The sequence below is a fragment of the Staurois parvus genome, unplaced genomic scaffold, assembly GCF_062004578.1.
Source record: "Staurois parvus isolate SC_StPar_1 unplaced genomic scaffold, SC_StPar_1.0 ptg001302l, whole genome shotgun sequence".
NCBI lineage: Eukaryota > Metazoa > Chordata > Amphibia > Anura > Ranidae > Staurois > Staurois parvus.
In genome coordinates, this window is record NW_028319098.1 from 445,742 (window position 1) to 469,103 (window position 23,362).

General features: G+C 41.3%; 1 long non-coding RNA gene across 1 annotated transcript in view; it reads right to left on the reverse strand.

Moving 5' to 3' along the window:
- Positions 1-23,362, reverse strand: part of LOC149437142 (uncharacterized) — a 470,898-nt gene that overhangs the window by 209,050 nt on the left and 238,486 nt on the right. The window contains exon 2 of the long non-coding RNA XR_016308166.1: positions 16,685-16,769. This is a non-coding gene — a long non-coding RNA (uncharacterized LOC149437142). The remainder of the gene's footprint in view (positions 1-16,684; positions 16,770-23,362) is intronic.

The following is a 23,362-nucleotide window of genomic DNA, read 5'->3' on the forward strand; positions in this document are numbered from 1 at the left end:
TGATGGGGCACTATTCCTCCCCCACTGACACCAACCATGGGGCACTATTCCTCCTCCCCACTGACACCAATGATGGGGCACTATTCCTCCTCCCCACTGACACCAATGATGGGGCACTATTCTCCCCACTGACACCAATGATGGGGCACTATTCCTCCCCCACTGACACCAACCATGGGGCACTATTCCTCCCCCACTGACACCAACGATGGGGCACTATTCCTTCCCCACTGACACCAACGATGGGGCACTATTCCTCCCCCACTGACACCAACGATGGGGCACTATTCCTCCCCCACTGACACCGATGGGGCACTATTCCTCCCCCACTGACACCAATGATGGGGCACTTTTCTCCCCACTGACACCAATGATGGGGCACTATTCTCCCCACTGACACCAATGATGGGGCACTTATCCTCCCCCACTGACACCAACCATGGGGCACTATTCCTCCTCCCCACTGACACCAACCATGGGGCACTATTCCTCCCCCACTGACACCAACGATGGGGCACTATTCCTCCCCCACTGACACCAATGATGGGGCACTTTTCTCCCCACTGATACCAATGATGGGGCACTATTCTCCCCACTGACACCAATGATGGGGCACTATTCCTCACCCACTGACACCAACCATGGGGCACTATTCCTCCTCCCCACTGACACCAACGATGGGGCACTATTCCTCCCACTGACTAATGATGGGGCACTATTCCTCCCACTGATACCAATGATGGGGTGCTATTCCTCCCACTGACACCAATGATGGGGCACTATTCCTCCCACTGACACTAATGATGGGGCACTATTTCATCCACTGACACCAATGATGGGGCACTATTCCTCCCACTGACACTAATGATGGGACACTATTCCTCACACACTGACACTACTGATGGGGCACCATTAGTGTCAGTGGGAGGAGTAGTGCCTCATCATTGGTATCAGTGGGAGGAATAGTGCCCCATCATTGGTGTCAATGGGAGGAATAGCACCCCATCATTGGAATACCATACTGAAATACCATACCATATTGAAATCAAATCTGATGTTTTTTCATTTTATTTGGTGTGCGTTGGAAGAGGGGTAGTCTTATACGGCGAGTATAGCTCAAACCCTATATTTTAATAGGAAAAGTAGGGGGTCGTCTTATACGCCCAGTCGTCTTATACGCCGGCAAATACGGTATATATATATATATATATATATATACGTGTGTATGTTGTGGGAACTCGCTTCCAGTGGTAGAGCCTTTCCTTTCAAAAGCACACAGCAACTCGCTTCTTTTTAAGGGCCTTTTTGCCCAATTTTATTTAAAGATAAAGTCCAACAAAAATGCTTCCCACGCAGGGGTATCCACCATCAAGCAAAAACAACAAAGATTCAGCCTTCTGGCTTGTACGCAGTCTGATGTCTGTCTCCTGCAGACTCTTCCCAAATTATGGCTCTCGCACACAGCTGGCCACTAGCACACAGCTAGTCTGGCTTCCACCTCTCCTTGGTGGAGCCCTCCTGACTGTCTGCCGGGGTGGAGCCCAGAACCATAGGTTAGACCTCTACAAAAAGCCCTGCACCCACCTGTACAATCCAAGTGTCTTGGCCATTACCAAAACCTGGTCCCAGGATTGGAGATTTCATCCCTCCCAGATCTCTGAAATCTCCAGACTCCAGATCCCAAAACAGACTATGAATAAATGAGAAAACCGAAAAGCCAGTTTCCTCTGCATTACGTCAATCTTCTGGAGCCCCTCAACCTGCCTGGTTGAGAATCCAGGGTTATCAGCTTGATTTTGACCGTGGCAGGACACCACACTGCCACTATATATATATATATATATATAGTATATCCAAAATGAAAAAGAAACATTTTATCTTCGGTTTTACTTTAACCTCTTCCCTGCCGAAAGACGGCTACAGTGCAGTTGTCCAGCGGTGCGCACCCGGCGCTGCCGGTGACTGTGTCCTACGGTAAATAGCCAATCACAGCGGCCTCTTAACACATGATCAGCTGTGTCCAATGACACAGCAGATCACCGGGTATACACAGTTGCCGGTTAGCAGCTGCACTTTCCTTACGCTGTCACAGCATGAGGAACGCACTGCCGATAACCTGCAATTGTCAGAGAAATGATCGGCACTGATCATCATGGCACTGATGATCAGTGCCTAGCAGTGCCGCCCGCCTGTGCCCATCAGTGCCACCTACCTGTGCCCTGCAGTGTCACCCACCGGTGCCCATCAGTGCCACCCATCTGTGCCCAGCATTGCCTAGCAGTGCCACCGACCTGTGCCCAGCAGTGCCATCCATCAGTACCCAGCAGTGCCATCAGTCAGTGCCACCCATCAGTGCTGCCCATAAGTGCTACCTATCAGTGCCCATCAGTGCAGCATCATCAGTGCCAGCTCATCAGTGCCGCCTATCAATGCTGCCTATCAGTGCCTCCTATCAGTGCCCATCAGTGCTACTTATCCATGCCACCTCATCAGTGCCCATCAGTGCTGCCTATCAGTGCCCATCAGTGCTGCGTATAAGTGTAGCCTCATCAACAAAAAATTACCTATGCGTAAAATTGTGCAGCGCTAAAAAACAAATAATATGAATGATATTCAATAAAATGCAGACAGTCCATAAAGGAAAAAATATATATATATAAATATATTAAAATATATATATTAAAGTTGCAACCCAAGGTGACACCGTTATTCCTGGTAATATGTTATTCAGCAAGCCATGTGAGCAGCGAACAAATAGTTAAAATGCGCACTCACCAGATACGCATGGATAATGCGCAGTATATAAATCAATGAAGATCTGCCCGGAAACCCTCTTTAGGGTGGTACTGGAGAGAACAGCCCAGGGTAGATGAATAACATCAGGGTGGCGTTGTGCCTGGAGGTCCCCTTTAAGGATGTGGATGCAAACCTCTTCTGGATACAGAAATTGTCACCCGGGGGGGGGGTGCTCTGGGGAATTAAAAGCTCACCAAAGAGCGACAAAAGGAAATGCCAGTTTTGTTGGTGATTTCATTCTCCAGGCAGGGCACACAGTAATGACAGCATGGTTGTCCTCCTTTCTGTTGAAGTTTCTGGTATGCAGGAAGGCAGCTCTCAGAGCACAGAGAATGTGGAGTCTGCCGACTTTGTCGAAGTCCATCTGGTTAAGCTTCTCCCAGGCACAGTCCTGCATCTTAGGTTGCTAAATGCACCAACAAGGTAAGGAGCTCCAAGGTTCTTTGGGCCCATTTCAATCATGACCTAGTTGCTTTTGATGAGTATTTACTTGTATATATTGTCCATCAAAATACATGTGGTGTACTCTTGAATATTTTTCATCTCGGCCTCAACTGTTTCATTATTATGTTTTGTATCTGATGGTTTTAATATTGAATAAAATAACTATAATACATCTGCTCTAGGAAATATTGCTGTATAAAAAGTCCAATATAAGTATTCTGGCAGGTCCAGTCCAATAAACAATTGTGTCAATTAATAGTGTATTTTGATCTTCTTAGCCAGCAAAAAAAATTCTGATCCAAAGGTCAGCACAAAGGATGTGACAGAACTCAAAAAAAAAAATCTGTATTGAAAATTCCACATATACACACCATACTCATTCCACACACATGTCCTACAATCAGAGAGAGCATCACAAAACATGATGGGATAGTGCAAGGAGGGCAATCCAGTACACCAGGGGTTAAATGGAAGGATTATTCCAAACCTGATGAGCCTGATAAGCCTCATAAAAATGTTCCTCCATGCCTGTCAGACTCTCCACAAGGTGACTCAACTCAGCCAGCACCTAAAGTTTTGGCCAAGAAAGATGCTGCTCACTTCCACTCCTAGAACACAGAGTGTCAGTTAGTTGTCATGGTGATGCATTTTGGGGGCAGATCGCTCTATCTCAAGCCTAAGGAGCACCCCAGATTGAATCCTCTTGTATAAGAAGATACTATTCACTGTGTGACAGTTAACCCTTTCATTGAGACCACTAGATATATGAAAACCACTATATATCCCTATATAACTGTAAAGTATTTATCTACTAGGCACACAACCAATTTTAGGCAAACTAAAAAGACAAATCTTTAAGCTTATAAAGTATTTCAAATTCTCAGATATCCTATCCAAGTGTGTGCACCTCCATATACACATAGACAAATCATATACAGTACAAGCATTAAATCAATTTGTTTTTAAAAAAACTTTAATGCATACTTTTGTGATTTTGCCCCATATATCTGGACTCACAAGCCCCTCTAATAGGGGAAAATTTGAACAAAGTTATAAGAGTTACCATGCTATAAAAAATGAGAACAAGACACTCCCTCTGGCTATTTAATACAAAATTAAAATATTTACTAATGTAATATAAAATTACAGTGCATTACCATGGCAACCAACTGACACTCTGGGGTTGAGTTACTAAAACTGTAGAGTGCAAAATCTAATGCAGCACTACACAGAAACCAATCAGCTTCCAGGTTGTTTGTTGAAGCTTAATTGAACAAGCTGAATGGCTACCATGTACAACTGCATCAGATTTTGCTATTTCCAATTTTACTCAATCAACCCCTCTGTGTTCTAGGAGATAAAGTAGGTGGCATCTTCCTTGGCTGAAGCTTCGGCTGCTGACTGAATTGAGTCAGAGTGAGGAGAGTTTGACTAGCATGGAGGAACATTGGTCTTATCAGGCTCATCAGGTTTGCTCAGAATCCTGTGATAGAGGAGTGGAATTACCCTTCCATTTAGCCTCTGGTGTACAGGATCGCCCTGCGGACATAGTACAGGGGATGACCAGAGTCTGCAGACATAGTCCAGGAGATGACCAGAGACTGCGGACATAGTACATATGACCAGAGACTGTGGACATAGTACAGATGACCAGAGACTGCGGACATAGCACAGATGAGATGACCAGAGACTGCGGACATAGCACAGATGACCAGAGACTGTGGACATAGCACAGATGACCAGAGACTGCAGACATAGCACAGATGACCAGAGACTGCGGATATAGCACAGATGACCAGAGACTGCGGACCTTTGGGGAGCGGGGGGGGGGGGTGGGTATCCAAATTTGACAGGTACCCGCTCCCACTTCCACTGAATTGTCCTTCCCCCTCCCTCCCCTTAATCTTCTGGGACACGTGACAGGTCCCAGAAGATTACAGGGCCATTCACAAAGCGCAGCAATTCTCACGCATGTGCAGTGGGCACCCGGCTATGAAGCCACAAGCTGTCACAGCTGGATGCCCATGCTGGCACTGGGGAGAGAAGACTGAGGAAACTGCTGGACCGAAGAACAGGTAGGACCGCTGGAGGTCTGCAGAGAAGAGCCGAGTGGCCGGTCCGGTATTATAACACGAGTTGAATACCGGGCCGGCCACTCCTTATTCGCTGCATACGACACACGCACATTTCCCCCCATTTTTTGGGGGAAAAAGTGCGTCTTATGGAGCGAAAAACACGGTAAAATGTTTTATTGAGAATTGTGAAAAGAGCTTAGTATACGTTGGCCAAGCACTATACAATCTAATTGTACAATCTCTGTACAATCTCCTTTAGATTTACCAAAACTATGTAATATGAGGACAAACTTATGCAGGCCATAGACGGGTCGTTAATCGGATGAAATTTTGTCCACGCGAAAAATCGGCCGATATTCTCGCCGTTAGTGGGGCCAGCCCGTCGGCTGTTTTTCACAGATCTTCTCATTTAGTTTTATCGGTCATGCTGGAAAATCCACAAAAAACGGCCATCTTTCGTGGACATGGGTGGCAGCATCGGCAACAGGGCAGACCGATTTTTCGTTTATCGGCCGATAAACGGCCCTTCTATGGCCTGCCTTAACAACCTATTCAAATAATATCAAATCAGGCAGACTCTTGCTTTATGTAGTTGATGGTAGATCTAAAACTGATTGCGCATGCATACTGTGTAGTAACAATCCTGGCCAATCCCCAAAAGGAAGCTTGGCAAGGGGCCAAGACAGCCTTTAAAAGTAATTGAGCCTGCTCAGCAGCAGCAGAGTTTGGGTGGAAGATGGAGTGGACGTGAGGATGAAGAGCAGGAGCCTGGGAGGGGGCCCAGATGTGAAGGTGCTCCCCTCCAGTCAGGAACCGTGGAAGGAGGAAAGCTTGCAACTTGACCAGCTCCATGAGAGGACCACCTGTGTGGTGGGGAAGGAGCAGCCCAGCTAGAAGGCCTGGTAGCAGTCACTGACCCACCAGTAACACAGGAAAAGGACTAAGTGAGTAGACCTGCACCCCCTGGGCCAGATAGGGGAAGAGGCACTCTGGTGGGAAACAAGATTAGCAACTACCTAGCACTGTCTTACTTTAATGTGGCAGGCACTGGATCTCCTGCTCAGGAATCTTTCTTGGATAGTTGTATGAGAGGAGGATTCATCTGGGGTCTGGGGTGGTACAAGTAGAGGATTTTGCTGTAAAAAAAACTTGTATATAGTTCCAGGAAGTTGGCCTCGGTTTCACAGTTCCATTGGGCATCCCATCCACCCTTAAGCCTAGCCAAGTTGTAAATCCCCTAATACAACTTCAAAACAAGATCAAGGACTAGTTATTGTTTCCTGGGTGCAAGTTATTTTGGAATTGTATGTTACCTGGTTGTTCAAGACTATAGGAGGACCAGAACTTCAGTGACTCCTAAGGGGGTAGTGCTACACAAATCTCAAATGATTTGTTCTTTTCCAAGCCACCCTTCCAAAGTGTGCCTCATCACATATTACTCCTCAATAGCCAATATTCTCCAGATCAAGAAAAGATAAAAGAAAACCCCGGTTGTACAGAAGTTGATCAGTAGAAGCTGATCTGTAAAACCAGCCTACCCCATACATGGGGCATTTCAATCAAATTCCAATCCATGCATGGCTGCCCTAACAGGCGAGGTGTTACAAGGCTCACAATAACTTCTATGAGGAAGTGAGCAACCATCTAGATAAAGGAGGGAAGGTGAATGTGGTGTATCTGGATTTTGCAAAAGCTTTCAATACGGTTCCACATAAACGTTTAATTTACAAACTAAGATCTATAGGCTTGGACCATAGGGTTTGTTCATGGATAGAAAACAGGTTACAGGGACCTGTCCAATGAGTGGTGATAAATAGGGTTTGTTTGTGAATAGAAAACAGGTTACAGGGACTCGTCCAATGGGTGGTGATAAATAGCAAGTACTCAGACTGGACTGAAGTGGTAAGTGGAGTACAACAAGGTGATGTTATGGGGCCAAGTCTGTTCCATATATTCATAAATGATACAGAGGTTGTTATAAATAGCTCAGGCTCAGTATTTTTTGATGATACAAAGCTAAGTAGGGCAATACTTTCACAACAACATATAGAAACTTTACAAGAAGACCCCATTCAAATAATGGGGTGGGCAAATACATGGCAAATTAAGTTTAATGTTGAAAAATGTAAGGTAATGCCCCTGGTAAACTAAAAATATGAACACAAATTACTCACTACTCACATCGTAAGGGGATTTTTACTGTCAGGGCGAAAAGGATGTGTAACTCACTTTTTACAATTGACAGTGTCAACAGGAAGCAGTGATAGTTTTAAAAAACTCTCGGACAGGTACACTATATTGCCAAAGGTATTGGGATGTCTGCCTTTACACGCACATGAACTTTAATGGCATCCCAGTCTTAATCCGTAGGGTTCATTATGGAGTTGGCCCACCCTTTACAGTTATGTCAGCTTCAACTCATTTGGAAAAGCTGTCCACAAGGTTTAGGAGTTTGTCTCTGGGAATGTTTGACCATTCTTCCAGAAGTGCATTTGTGAGGTCAGGCACTGATGTCGGACAAGAAGGCCTGGCTCGTAGTCAATGCTCTAATTCATCCCAAAGATGTTATATTGGGTTGAGCTCAGGACTTTGTGCAGGTCAGTCAAGTTCCTCCACCCTAAATTCATCCATGTGTTTATGGACCTTTCTTTTTGCACTGTGGTGCAGTCATGTTGGAACAGGAAGGGGCCATCCCCAAACTTTTCCCACAAACTTGGGAGCATGAAATTGTCCAAAATGTCTTGGTATGCTGATGCCTTAAGAGATCCCTTCACTGGAACTAAGGGGCCAAGCCCCACCCCTAAAAAACAACCCACACCATAATCCCCCTCTACCAAACTTTACACTTTGCACAATGCAGTCAGGCAAGTACTGTTCTGGCAACTGCCAAACCCAGACACATCCATTTTATTGCCAGACAGAGAAGCATGATTTATCACTCCAGAGAACACGTCTCCACTTGTCTAGAGTCCAGTGTCGGTATATACCACTGCACCCAATGCTTTGCATTGCACTTGGTGATGTAAGACTTGGATGCAGCTCAGCCATGGAAACCCATTCCGCACTGTTGTTGAACTAATCTGAAGGCCACATGAAGTTTAGAGGTCTTTAGCTATTGATTCTGCAGACAGTTGGTGACTTCTGCGCACTGTGCGCTTCAGCATGTGCTGACCCCGCTCTTTCATTTTGCATGGCCTACCACTTGGTGGCTGAGTTGCTGTTGTTCCCAGTTTCTTCCACTTTGTTATAATACCACTAACAGTTGACCATGGAATATTTAGTAGCAAGGAAATGTCATGGATGGATTGCATAGGTGGCAATAATGTCATATGTCCTCTGATGTGATTAGTTATATGGATGTGAATGTATCCTACTAAATTCCCCAATCCCTATCCCCAGACCTACAATAAAACTTCAAAAACAACATCCCCTAGACTATTCATTGAAGACAGAGCGCGAAAGTGTGTGCACCTGACTGTAGAAAATACTTTGTGCCTGTCTGCAGGGCAAAGCAGGGGGAGAACTGGGCAAAAAAACAAACAGTTCCTGCTGGGGTGGCATTACACAGGTACCAATTATGTGTCTAAGTAATCAATAAATATTGTGATTTTCATGGGATCAATTCAACTTTCACATACATGCATTGATTACAATTAAATACAACATAATTTCAAAAATATATTTGTAGCACTACTTCTGTAGGAGCTGCAAGATTATTGTCCATGTCCTCCCAAAATAGCTTGCTCTGCAGCCAGCCACATAGGCTCATTCACTAATTTCTCCAATAATCAGTCTAGGAGTGTTGTTTTTGCTGTTCTTATTTTTAAAGAATAGGGATAGGGATGAGGGAGATGAGTGGGATACTGCAGACTGGGAACTATGTACACTGAGGACTTTTACTAATCTTCAGAACAAGCTATATCCGAGTCCTCGCTTGCATCAAACGGTGGAGTTTGGCTTTAACCAGTAGCAACAGTTACTTCTTTAGAGTCCAAAGCAGTGTCCCTTCAAGTAGTAGTGGACATAAGGACAAGCTCTTCAGAACACCAGCCAGTATTCTTTTTGCTAAACCTACAGCTGACTTCCTAGCACCACAGGGGGTTAAACTGCACACAGTCTCTAAGATCCTTTAGAGATGTCTGTACTCACAAGACTCAAGAGCAACTGGACACCTTCCTCCATGATACTGCACCAGATCTTCAGGAGGCAGTCCCTCAGTAGGCAATGCAGAAACTGGGTTTCAGCAATTCAGGCCCTCGAGTAACCCACCTGAGGCCTATGGCAGCAGCTGTCTAGAAGGGCAACATGCCCTCTCCCAGGCTTGGGCAATCATAGCCAGGAAAGACCCAGAGCTCCATGTGCTCATAGAACATATATAGTTACCCAGCATGCCTTAGGGCCCCTTTCCATGGGATAGGCTGAGGCTGTATTAATATTCCTGCTGATATATGCATAGCTCCACACCTATCATCCAGAAACGTCTGCAATCTCCTTGATACAGAGGAAGCTCGGCAGACTAGCAGCACACAGAGCAGACCTCACTAAATGATCACAGCTCACTTAGTACAGGGAGCTAACTATACTTTTACCTAGAAATAATTTCAGCCACTCTGTCCACAGAGTGACAATAAGTTTTATCTATCAAAAATATAACTAATCCTACTTACCTAATCCTAGGACCTACCTAAGGGTGCTACATATTCTAAAATAAAAGGATATCACATCATACACAGTGCAATCCCACAAATAATTGTAACATACTGTATATAATTCCACAGATACAATTTATAGGGGGGATTTACTAAAACTGGAGCACTCAGAATCTTCCTCACCTGTGCATGGTAGCCAATCAGCTTCTGACTTCAGATTGTTTAATTATACTTTAATAATAAAACCTGGAAGCTGATTGGTTTATATGCAGAGCTGCACAATATTTTGCACCATGCAGGGCATGCATGAGGCTTGATTAACTGAGTTTCTCACTCTCCTTTTCACTTTCTGATATGCAAAAAAAAAAAAATCACAGATAACACATATAATTATCCTTTTACTTATTGATATTCAATGTTCACAGCAAGGAGTTAAATGGAAAACTGCTACAGTAGTGCTCTGCAGGACAGTACTAACAAGTAGATACTTGTTCTGAACCAAGAGCTACATAAGAAATTATGACTCCAACATTGATGTCTTCATTTGATAGACATAGCTTGAATATTCTTTAGCTTAGTAAATTTTTAACCCTTTAGCTGCCAGATCAGTTTTTGCTTTTTTTTTTTTGCACACATACTCAAACAATCATATTAGGTCTAATAATTACATAAAACCTGCAAAACATTATATATTTTCTGACAGCAGGCACTCTATAGAACACATTGGTTGTAGTACCAATTTTTTATGTTATATAATATTAGCACAACAAGGGGTAGACTGACCATTCGAGCACTCGGGCACTGCCCGAGGGCCCAGGGTCAGTAGGGGGCCCCATAAAATGCCCCTAGTACCTTTTTATAGGCTTTTTTTGGGTGTGTTTTGAGAGTGGGCAAGGACACAGGGGCCCCATGATCCCCAACTGCCCGGGGGCCCCACGAGTTGTCAGTCCGCCCCTGAGCAAAGCAGTTTAGAAAATCAACATATCAGAAAAAAATACACTAAAGTTAATTCTAGGGCAAACAAATGCAATAAATTACTAAATTATTTGATAAAATCTAAAAGATGAGATTGTGCAGAGTATAGCGGTACCCAACATGTTGAACCTTAAAATTGCATGCTCCAGTGAACTTATTTTACCTATATTTTCCACAGGCACTGCTTTAAAGGGCCTTACTGGTCAATAGTTCAGAGTTACCCAGGAGCTCTGGTGCTACAATTGTTGCTCACTTCAGTGTGATTAACTATATGTCACATGTGTTTCGCAATCAACATTTTCATGCATAAAAGTCCCCAACATGTACACTGATGTTTGTACTTGTGTATGTGGGAGTGGGGAGCCGTAACATTTTAGGAGGGGGTTTTTAAGTGCATGGGTGTAACGTTTTGCAATTTATTTTTTAACTAAACTTTTTTTTCATCACATAGGAGACAACAAGTCCCCTATGTAATGATTTTTAGTGACAGGTTCTCTATAATATGACATCTGGGTCTAAAAGATCCATGAAGTCTCACCTGCCCTCCAATGAAAATTTAGACAATATTACCTTGCCCTGGATTTCAGCTTTAAAAAAAATCCAGAAGCCAGCAGGGATAAGATCTCAGCTGAAGAAATCAGATGATCTTATCTGATCTGTCATCTTATTCATATAGCTGACCTCCTGGATCTTAAATAAGTTGATATGTCTCTGACACCTAATACAACTTACCTTGCATCCCTTACCTCCAGTAACCTAGCCAGAGTCCCTGAGTGCATTTCATGGCTGTCAAGCTACTTTCTATAGTGCAGAATAAAGGAAGAAGAGGCAGCTTTTAAAGCAGACCAGTGGTCTCTTTTTGTTGAAGGGGATGTACTCATTATAGAGTGCTGGTCAACATGCTCTACTATGGCATAGTCATTCAGTTGAAGAGGGGTGAAGGAAGGCACTTAAAAAATGCCAGTATCATCTTGGTGTGAATGTTTAATTGAAGACTACTGGAACCACAGTGTAATATCTTGTAACAACTGACATTATGTAAACCCTCACCTTGTAAAACAACCCATTCAGTTTAAAGTAGAAAGGCAAATATTTGTACTTTTTTAGGAGTTGGGGGTGGAAACTGCAGGATGAAGGGGGGATGTATGCAGGAGGCAGAGAAATAGCAGTGCATTGATCTTCCCAGTGAAAAGCTGGGCTGGGGGGCATGTCAGCACAAGTCCGATCACTGGATTACAGGAAGGCAGTGTTCCCAAGTAGAATGCAAAGAAGAAGACTAACCACAATGGGATGGATGTGCTTATATGCTTAGCATGGTCAGTTTGAAATAAGAAAGCAGATGGAATGGCAGGATAACCAGGTATTTCACACAATGAAAGAAATGCAAATAGAACAGGAAATGTTATCATACAAGTACATAGGGCATTAGACACAAAATCAGAAGTATGAAATGTTGGGGTAACATACACTAATAAAAAAGAGAAGTACATCCACGATTTTGTTTTGCTACACATGTTACAGGGCAGCACCACACACAAAACTATACTGCTGGATATAATTGAGTTTTCAAGGCCAGCAGATAAAATGTTCTTGTCTGGTCTGATATAGGCTCCAGAGGAGGGCAAGTATAATGCATAACAAAGAGGCATATACTGTATATAAAGCAATGAATGTGACTTATACCAAATATTCACTGATTGTGAATCCATTACTCTTATTTAATTCACGTGTACCTGGAAGACTGCTGCAAATATTTGGTGAGCAGCAGATTCACTGTTTCCTATATATGTGGCCAAAAGTATCCTGGATAGCCTATAAGCTGGCTCTGTTGTAACCATCAGTGCAGGTTCTGATACTGCACATAATAAAAAAAAAAAGCTAATACATACCATGGAGATGAGTAACCCCTATAAGTAAAAACATTACACACTCCGTATATATGGAGAATTATTACAGAAAAAATGATTACGGTAGTTAAACCCACAAGTGTTTTTTTTATCACTACTATTCATTTATACTGGATATAAAATTTTACAAATGCAACCATTTAGCTTTAGATGAAAGGTTTAACATGGCAAAACACTTTTTGATAGATACATATTGCATTATTATATAGGTATATACAGACCAAAATGAGAGGAAGAAAGTGAGGAAAGAGGAACTTTTTTCCATAAGAGTGACAGTCCTTCCAAGGCTGGGACAGTTGGGAACTATTGCTAATGCATATAGTCTGGTAAGGCTACTTCAGTTTTTTCATATTTTAGTTCTTGTTCTTCCTTAAACAATTTATAGAGAGTTGCTTCTCACAGTGGGGAGAAGACTCTACAGTTAGCCTTTGTGTATTAGAACACCCCTAGCAATGACATGAATTGACACAAAAAAAAGCCACCTCTTAAATAAAACTTTAATTTGTCCAATTTGTTACAATCAGCCCCAATGTGCCTAGTCCAAGGTCACAAGGAGATAGCACTGGGATTTGAATCAGTCTCTAGTTCAAGTCAGCACTGTTGTTATACACAAAATGACCTTGAGTCCAGAGTCAACATTTCTCCAGCTATACAGTTGTGGCCAAAATTATTCAACCCCCACTGAAATTGAGTGTTTTGGCCAGTTTGACATTGCTTTTGATCATTCAGTCATCTTGCTTACATTTACATTAAAGAGGCACTTGTAGGTCAGACAAATATAACATAACAGTTATAATGAAATAACCACAAATGTCTTTTCTGTGCTCACAGCATTATCAGTTTTATTCAACCCCCAAGTGACATTCAATCTTAGTACTTAGTACAGCATCCTTTTACAGTTATAACAGCTTTTAAACGTGAAGCATAGCTTGACACAAGTGTCTTGCAGCGATCTACGGGTATCTTCGCCCATTCTTCATGGGCAAAGGCCTCCAGTTCAGTCACATTCTTAGGCTTGCGCACTGCAACTGCTTTCTTTAAGTCCCACCAGAGGTTCTCAATCGGATTTAAGTCTGGTGACTGCGATGGCCACTCCAAAATGTTCCAGCCTTTCCTCTGCAACCATGCTCTAGTGGACTTGGAGGTATGCTTGGGATCATTGTCCTGTTGAAAGGTCCAACGTCTCCCAAGCCTCAGGTGTGTGACGGACTGCATCACGTTTCCATCCAATATCTCCTGGTACTGAAGAGAATTCATGGTACCTTGCACACGCTGAAGCTTCCCTGTACCTGCAGAAGCAAAACAGCCCCAAAGCATGATTGACCCTCCACCATGCTTCACAGTAGGCAAGGTGTTCTTTTCATCATAGGCCTTGTTCTTCCTCCTCCAAACATAGCGTTGATCCATGGGCCCAAACAGTTCTAATTTTGTTTCATCAGTCCACAGAACACTATCCCACAACTTTTGTGGTTTGTCCACATGGCTTTTGGCATACTGCAGTCGACTCTTCTTATTCTTTGGAGACAGCAAGGGGGTACGCCTGGGAGTTCTGGCACGGAGGCCTTCATTACGCAGTGTGCGTCTTATTGTCTGGGCTGAAACTTCTGTACCCACATCTGACAAATCTTTTCTCAGTTCCTCAGCAGTCACACAGGGACTTCTCTCCACTCTACGCTTCAGGTAGCGCACAGCAGTCGAAGTCAGCATCTTCTTTCTGCCACGACCAGGTAGCGTTTCAACAGTGCCCTTTGCCTTGAATTTGCGAATGATGCTTCCTAAGGTGTCTCTTGGTATGTTTAACATCTTTGCAATCTTCTTATAGCCATTGCCCTTCCTGTGAAGAGAAATCACCTCTTCTCTTGTCTTCCTGGACCATTCTCTTGCCTTCACCATGTTTGTAACCACACCAGTAAATGTCTAGAAGGAGCTGAGTATCACAGTCATTTTAAAGCTGCCTAATTGGTGCTTATTATGCTTGATTGCTGCTCGGTGACATCCACAGGTGTTTTCAATACCTGATGGAAAGCACCTGTATGAACCTCTGTTCTTCAGAGTGGTAGTCTTTAAGGGGTTGAATAATTGTGGCAATGAAGAAACCACATAAGAACCATTTACTACTGTATTACATAAACAATTGATGTCATTTTAGTTGCATTTGGGTAGTTACAACGTCCTTGTAGGATTTGATTCTGAATACAATTCCAAATGTACACTATAGTCCCTAAACCCCTTTACAGCATTGGGGGTTGAATAATTTTGGCCACAACTGTATGCATGCTACTGACACCGGAGAGCCGAACACATAGAATGGAAGCCGGCGATGCACTTAGAATTCACAACATCGACCAGTTGTTTTTACAGACAATAAGCCCTCGAAAACAAACAGAGAAACTTGAATCATAATAACAATGAATAATTCATAAACTATCTGCCGAGTGAATCAAGATTTAATGTGAACTTCACAATCTAAAATAATGGCATGAAAATGGTTAGCGATCCCTTTCATCCTCATGAAAAGGCAGCTGTGTGCCCGAAACAATAACAATTTATTCGCTTTGAACCGCTGGAACGGGAACAAGAAATCCATACAGTATGTCACATGTTTACACATAAACAAGGCAGCCTGGCAGTTTGTGGGCTTAATTATTGATGGATTCAATATACTACATTTGGCAGGTTAGTGGTTATTGAAGAAATAGATAGTTGGCTCTGACGTTTTATGGTTTCTATCATCTGTGGATAAATAGCACATTAAATAGCATGAAGAAGAATAATCTGTTTGATGGCTCAGATTTATTTGGAATAATAGTCCATTTTAGCAGTATGATTACATTTATCTGTAGACCCTACCACTAACGCTGTTACACTTACGAGATCAGAGTAGCTCAGTCTGCCCGAGAACACGTTAAGAGTGATCTCTATTCCCAGTGCAATTGAATTTAAAAAACAGATGATAAGGAAAGCTGCAAGAGCATTTCAACAAATACAGGAAAGAAAATAAAGGCTATAACCTGTACTTTTCTTTCAAAGTGCAGGTTTACTGTTACAAATAATTTTACCTATAACTAACTGGCTGTATTTTCTTCATTTTCAAGTTATCTTTCTATGTCTATGGTCTTACAGTTCTATAATTCTTCACTTTGCTGGGTCTTTCTGGCCCCACCCACTTTTTTTTAGAAAACTGCCATTCCCATTGGCAAATAACTATAAAACCAGTTTATACACCAGTGTGTGCAGAACAAACTGGCAACTGAAATTGTGTTTAATTCTCATTCACATGATAGTTGACCCATGAACATACAGTATATCTATTTAGCCCTCCTATTGATTGCTCCAGAATCTGCAAAAAAAATAATCTTTCCAACTTTTTTTCAGGAACACTTTGGAGGTATAAAAACAGCAGAATTGAGGGTGCAGATGTGATAAATACAAGGATAAAGTTTAACATCGTATTATATAAGACATGATAACAACTGTCCCCTTTTTATTAATAGCCATACTGATGGCCTATTACGAATTAGGACCAGAATGCTGCCTACACTAAATGCATCTACCACTAGACTGTTTATTTTAGCATAGAAGATGGCTGCTGATAGGAGCAGAGAGTCTATTGACCAGCAATGAGTCTGATGACACCTCTCAGCAGCTCCATACCACTCCTTTTTTGTTCTGTCCCTGTAGGAGAAACGTAAATTCAATATACAGTATATAGGCTGACAAGCTATACTGAGATAAGCTTCTATAACAGAAAGGATGTATATATTGCCTTCACCCGCTGCACATCATATTCACATATACAGCTGTTTGCTAGTTAGAATGGCTGTTTTTTTTCTCTTACCTGACTGAAAATCCAAATTTGTGAAACCTTCCCTCGTCCAAATCCAGCTTTTCCAGCTATGTCTTTATTGTCCTTTCAAAGTCACCTGTAAAATAAGAAAACCTGTATCACAATATGCACAATGTATTTATACCTTGTAAAACACGGTATCAGGTTTGATAAAAAACATAACAGAACTTTTGCAGCAGTAAATTTCCATTTCATATCGTCTGTAAAACATTGAACCTAAAGTTATTCTACAAATTAAATTACATTGCCTTTACAGGTGCAGATCATATAATAATATGTATTAGTATATGGCTGTTTGCTAAAATGTTTGAATTCTAAAAAACGGCAATACTGTGTTGTTAACCACAGATTTTTTTTTTAGTAAGTATAAAGAGCAATTATATCAACCAATTTAAATTATACTTTCACAGATTTTAAAGCACACTCCACTATACCGAAGTTCAACCCTCCTCAAGGCCTAGAATCCTGGGTATTAATAATGTAAAAGAACTAAACTAAACACCCTGCCTTGTGGATTACTACAGACATGACCAAACTAATGTGTCAACATCATTCCATAACAAAAACATATTCAAACAAGTTTTTTTTTAAATTGAAATATCTTTTATAGTATAGCACCCTCCTAGTTAGCTATGGGGAGTTAGACTCAAATTGTTAGTAAGGAGGGATGAGTACCAGCCTGAGTGTGATTGCTAGCAGGGGTCAAATTATGGTCAGAGCTGAGAGGCTCTGGAATTTCCCCCTGCTCTGGATCTTTGGAGTGAGGAGTGGCTGGTCTATATTCTTGAAGGATCCTGGCCAATCTCCAACAGGAGGTTTGGCAAGGGGCTGGGACAACCTTTAAGAGTAACTGAGCATGCTCAGCTAGGGAGAGTGAGTTTGGTGGAAGATGTACGAGAGGCAGAGATGTAGGAGCCTGGGAGGAAGCCCAGTGGGATGGGGCCTACCTACAGGTCGGGAGCTTTGAAGGAGGAAAGCTCAGGACTTATCCGGCCCACAGAGCAAGGACCACCTGTGCAGTAGGGAAGGAACGACCCAGCTAGAAAGTCTGGTAGCAGCCACCAACCCACCAGAAGTACAGGAGAAAAACTAAGTGGGTAATCCTACACCCAGGGGTGGACTGACAACTCATGGGGCCCCCGGGCAATAGGGGATCATGGGGCCCCTTTGTCCTTGCCCAAACTCAAAAAATCCTATGAAAAAGGTACCAGGGGCATCTCATGGGGCCCCCTACTGACCCCGGGCCCTCAGGCAGTGTCCGAGTATCCAAATGGTCAGTCCGCCCCTGCGTCAGATAAGGGGAGAGAGCATTCTAGTAGGAAACCTGACTTGCTCCATTTCTGGGAACCCTATAAAGTAACAGTCACTGGACTCCCCTTGCCCAGGGATTCCTCCAGACAGCTGTGTAGAGAAGAGGATTTATTTGGGGTCTGGGGTGGTACACCAGGAGAGTCTGGAGAGCTCTCCTAGAAGAGAATCCTTTATTTTGGACTTGTACATAGGTACCAGTTACTCTTACTGAAGGAAAAGGAAATGTGATTGGTTGGGTTAGTCACTACACACATCACCAATTTTGTTTTTGCATTTCCTTATTAAATAAACATGAAAGCCTTGTACTACACCCATTAAGTTACACTGGTGCTCATGATCAAAACATCAGTCCTACAAGTCTTGATCGAAAGGCTAAGCTTCTGTTCATCCAACCCTAACCACATCACCTTCCACAGTTATTTGTTTCCAGCAATTTTATTTCAGTGCTGGCCCTTGCTCCAAGTTAACCAACATGTTGCTATGACTCCTTCTCTTTCCTGTAGCTTTTCAGACTTTCTATGATTGGAGAAGGATGGCTGGACAGAACATGAGGAGTTGTAGCTCAAGGTTGATAAATACAAATGTGAAGAACTGGAGCATAGCTGGAGTTAGTCCACACAAGGAGTTGTAGTAAAGGCCCATTGTCCCTTTAAATATGTTTATAGTGCCAACTAATGCAAACCCTATTCATTATACATGTGCAATTTGTTTTGTTACTAATCAAAATTCTGAAGACATTTTTGTGATTTCGCGATTTGGAAATTCAGATGTATTTGAATCTTTGAGTTTTGTTCCATTCATTACTTTAGGATGCATGTGAATCTAGGCAATTTTGTCCAATCAGCTAATTCCATTTTTCTTTGTGGGTTGGACTAGCAGGGATGACTCAGAGTGCATAAGTAATCTCCGAAAATAATAAATTAACATGAAATGAATATAACCATTCTTTCGATATAATGAAAGATTAACAGAAATTTTAAAAATATTGATCAATTTAGAACAATTAGTATATAATCACCCAAAATAATGAAAACATTCCAAAAAGATTCAATGTACCATAACAAATATAACAAATAAGACTAAATAAAATGATTTACTTAACTAATGAAACGGAAACGAAACAAATGTTTCTGTAACACGCATCTCTACTATTCATATCCTATGATTCCCATTAACTAAATACAACTGGATCCCCTTTCCATAAATGCTATATATTTATGCAAGTGATCCATAAAATGAACATATGGGTCAGCAACGCTCTCTCTAAGGATCCAGTTGAATTGTAATGAGTTCAGTTTATTGCTGTGAACAAATTATCTGGTCAGGTGGAACATGGCTGATTACTTGACTACATGCGTTCTGAAAACACATACTTTAAAACACCATAAAAATGCTTTTCTAAACCAAAATTTGCTGTTCTGACTACTTTATAAACTTCATCTTAAATTGCTCAAAAAAATAATCAAAAAATTACAAACATTCTCTGTAAGAATCAGTTACAACCTTATTCTGAAGTTAGAAGAATTAGGAAGTCTTGAAGTCTTGAAGTTACAAGCACAGGTTAGAAGACTTTGGCTGCAAATACCAGTATTCAGAAGGGTCCTGTGAAGGTATTACAGTATGCTTGCTCAGCTTATCCTGTCACTATTGGTACATATACTGTGTATCTACCTATTGACAGATTGTACTAAATGTAAGCAGTCTGATATGACCCTTTTAAAAACAATCTATCATTTTATATATTATTTATTACAAGTACTTATATAGCGCTATCAATTTACACAGCGCTCTACATATATATTGTACATTCACATCAGTCCCTGCCCTCAAGGAGCTTACAATTTAAGGTCCCTAACTCATATTCATACATACAAATACTAGGGCCAATTTAAACAGGAGACAAATTACCTACCAGCATGTCTTTGGAATGTGGGAGGAAACCAGATTACCAGGAGGAAACCCACGCAGGCACAGGGAGAACATGCAATCTCCAGGCAGGTAGTATCCTGTTTCAGATTTGAATCATGACCTTAGTGCTCTTAGATAGAAGTGCCAACTGCTTAGCCACTGTCATAAAAAACTTGGTAGATATAAAGTGCAGGCACCTCAAGGTGGTTTAACGGACCTCTAATATGCTGCTTTTATGGCCTAAATCCCAGACGTTCTGACTCTTTAGAATCTCTTGATAACACTAAAGCTTGCCTGTACTTTACTGGCCATTATATTGATGATTCAGTAGACATTTGAGGGTACTGGAAAGCTCTGAAACTACCTCCAATGGTCGGAAATTTGGTCATAATGCCTGGTGTTGAATTTGCTGCATGTTTTTTCATGTCTCTTTACAAACCATTTGTAATCTTTTTGAATAAATCTGTTTAGTAAACCTGTTGATTGTTATCCAATCTTGCTGGATTAGGTGAATCTAAAATCTACGAGTCATTGCGGATGCACTGAAACCAGCAAATCCAAGCCAGTCAGAAGGGCTATATAGCCTTGTCCAATCACTAAGAACTTTCCCAAGATAAGCCATTATCTGTACCAGCCTCTCTGCCATCCCTCTTTACAGGCATGAGCATAACTGTTTGACCAAGACTTATGGTTCTGTTTTGGAACAACTCCTGAATATTGTTTTCTTACTTCTTTGGGTGACTTACAAAGAAACTTGTAATGTAAATTTCATATCCATGTAAAGAAGGTATGTATGGGGCTAATATTTATTGTAAAACAATCTGCTGGAGTGTGCATGTCTACTTGTTAATTTGTTCTGCTTTTGAGTAAATAATAAAGACCTTAACCTTATTGAAAGTCACACCACAATCATACTTTAAGCTCAACTTGGTAAAATACACTGCAAGCCTTGTTATTTTCCACCTTATAGAATTAGCATGGAATACATCGTGCATGATCCTTCCATCTGAAATTTTCCCAAAGTAGGTAATTAATATGAAGAAAAAAATATTGTAGGTCAGATGCAGAAATTATCAGACTTGCGTGAAATGCAGAGGGCAATGTTTATTAATTCAAGCAATACACAGATGGCATTACTATTACATTTGTATTCAGTTAAGACATAGACTGCTCTGTGTTAATTGTTGAGAAAAATATGAAAAAATGTAGACATTAAAGGTATCTCCTGACAAATACTAATATTAAGCAGGGTAATATATAGGAAATATAGGGAATGTATATTGTTTATTTAGGCAGAACTAAAAAAATAACATTTAAAAAAAATACTGTATATTTTTAAGTCAGTTAAGTATGAAATATTGGATATAAATATTTTGACTTTCATATGCAGCCAGAATGTGGAGCTTTAGTCTCCTTTTCAAATTCACCCATTTATTCTTAGCTGCTGTGTTGAAGAAAACCGTGTCTTTACAGGACTTGATACCTCAATCTCCAATTTACAGCACTAAATATGTCAAAGCAGCAACTCATTCCCCTTCCTTTGCTACTGTGTTAATGCATCCATAATGCTGTTCTCCATTTACAGAACATCCAGAATACTTGAATCCAATATTGTGAGCACTCTGTATTAAATATTTAATTTTGAACAAAGATGTTATATGGTAAATTGTCAAAACATTAAAAACATAGAAAATTTAAACTTCAGCTCAGGAAGATTTTAATCCCCTTCTTGACCAGGGCATTTTGTGCTATTTAGCACTGTTCTACATTAACTGTTAATTGTGCTGTCATGCAACGCTGTACCAAAACAAAATTTCTATCATATTTTTCACATAAATAGAGCTTTCTTTTGATAGTATTTGATCACCACTGCATTTTTAATTTCTTTATTATATAAACAAAAAATATTGATGTTAAATAAGAAACCCAATATTTTTAATTTTCTGCTATAAGACATATCCCCCCCCCAAAAAAAAAAAAAATCAAATGTCCTCATACATTTAAGCCAAAATGTATTCTGCTACATGTCTTTGGTAAAAAAAATCCCAATAAGTGTATATTGACTGGTTTGCATTAACATAATAGTGCCTACAAACTATGGTGTGTATACTGGAAATTGTTTTTGTTTTTAATATACTACTAATACCGGTGATCAGTGACTTATAGTGGGACTGTGATAGTGCAGAGGGTACTCTGACACTAACTGTAACTGGGTGGGAAATGACTTACTGACATCACCAGTGACACTAATACAGTAGTCAGCGATAATGCTTTACACTGTCACTGTACTAATGACACTGGCTGGGAGGGGATTAACATCTAATCAAGGGGTTAAGTGTGTGCTTAACAAATGTTAATGTGTGTATTATGTGCTGCTTCTTACTTTGATTGTCAACACTGGGCACTGAGCTCTGATTGGACAATGATTCATGTCCTGTACCCAGAAGAGGCCAGTGATGTACAGGTATGCCGCTGTGCCTGTAGGGGCCAACTGTCGGCAGTACATTGTGGGCGGGCGGTCCTTAAGTGGTTAAATTAAGATGTAAAATAAAATTAACCTGTAACTATTAAAGTTTTTTTTAAGCCCTGGTTCACACACATTCATTTTTGGATGCATTATGAAGAACAGTGTTTTGCATGACATGAGAAATAGAATGTATTCCTATAGAGGTCTTTCACATATATGCAGTCCAGTCGCAGTGTATTTTGAAAAAAAGGACAAAAAGGGTTTTGGAGCTCTGTGATCTGATTTTGAGGTCCATAGAGGTTAATGAAAACTGCATGTGAAACGGTTATGTGTTCATATTTAATGCGATTCCAATGCGTTTTTCTATAGGTATACACTGTTTTACTAAGGAGCTTTGGGGGAAGGGGGGGCAAAACCACTTGGAAAACGCATTGGTATTCAAGCAGAATCGCTGGTGATTCACATCGGAGCTGCTCACTGAGTCGCACTAGAAAACTGAACTAATTTGCACCGCATATGTCTTAGCCTAGCCTAAAATCTATTTTCTTCCAGCTCTTGTGTCTTTGGTGAGGACTTTAAAATGAACCATTTCTAATGAGTTTTCTCTCTCTCTATGTAAAAAATGTTTAGGTCAAGAAATTTTAAGTGATAGATGACTAACAAGTATTATTGTAGTCAGGGCTTTTTTCAGCAGGAATGCGGGAGAATGCAGTTAAATTTATTTAATGGCATGGGGTGCTGGGGTGTGCTGAAGGATCTACTGATGCATGATGGGATCTGTTTTTTTTCAGGGAGGCCTATTGTTGTTGTTGGGGGGACATATTTATCCAGGGAGGTCTATTGTTGGTGGTGGGGGATCTATTGTTGCTGCTGGTGGATCGTATGTTGCTGAGGGGTCAATTATTACTGGGAGGGATCTACTGTTGATGGAGGAGTCTATTGTTCCTGGCTGCTAGAGGGTATATTGATGCTGGTTACAGGGA